Source organism: Perkinsus marinus (assembly GCF_000006405.1).
Source record: "Perkinsus marinus ATCC 50983 genomic scaffold scf_1104296929618, whole genome shotgun sequence".
Taxonomy (NCBI): domain Eukaryota; phylum Perkinsozoa; order Perkinsida; family Perkinsidae; genus Perkinsus; species Perkinsus marinus.
The window spans coordinates 1-815 of NW_003216398.1; the positions used below are offsets into that span (position 1 = coordinate 1).

Here is an 815-nt window from a genome sequence, read left to right on the forward strand (position 1 = left end):
GCTTCCCGGCGTGGAGACGACCTCGATGGGACTCGAACCCATAGTCTTTGGTTCCGAAGACCAACGCCTTATCCATTAGGCCACGAGACCAGTAAATTTGAGATTTATCCCACCATCTCTGCGCCCCATTGACTTCATGGCACACATGGTTTCCCATCTGACACGCTGAGTAGATCGCAAAACTCTCGCTCCTCATAGAGGGGCCTCCAATACATAGTGTTCTCAAAGGGGTCAATTCATTGGAGATCGCTTGTTGGCAGACCAACGATCTTCTTGTACCGTTAGCTTCAGCATGTATTCCGACGAGTCACAAGGGTGTACAATCAACATCGACATCTGTACGGCCAGTGGCATCCGTATATGGGCACTTTTCGGCTTGAAGACGATCTCGGTGGAACTCGAACCCACAATCTTTGGTTCCGAAGACCAACGCCTTATCCATTAGGCCACGAGACCAACGAGTTTGAGATTTATCCCACTATCTCGTCACCATGCGCAACACTGACTTAACGGCACACATGAGTTCGCATCCGACACGCTGAATAGATCACAAAACTCTTGCTCCTCATAGAGGGGCCCCCATTACATAGTGTTCTAAATGAGGTCAATTCATTGGAGATCGTTCGTTGGCAGACCAACAATCTTCTTGTACCCTTAGCCTCAGCATGTATCCCGACGAGTCACAAGGGTATACAATCAACATCGACATCTGTACGGCCAGTGGCATCCGTATATGGGCGCTTCCCGGCGTGGAGACGATCTCGATGGGACTCGAACCCATAATCTTTGGTTCCGAAGACCAACCCCTTATCCAT

The 815-nt window shown here is 49.8% G+C and overlaps 2 non-coding genes across 2 annotated transcripts; both read right to left on the reverse strand.

Annotated features, from left to right (window-relative positions):
• Positions 1-17: 17 nt before the first annotated feature.
• Pmar_PMAR004908 lies at positions 18-90 on the reverse strand. Its single transcript has one exon. It is a non-coding gene; the product is annotated as a tRNA-Arg (tRNA).
• Positions 91-383: 293 nt separating this feature from the next.
• Positions 384-456, reverse strand: Pmar_PMAR004909. Its single transcript has one exon. It is a non-coding gene; the product is annotated as a tRNA-Arg (tRNA).
• Between the last annotated feature and the right edge of the window lie 359 nt (positions 457-815).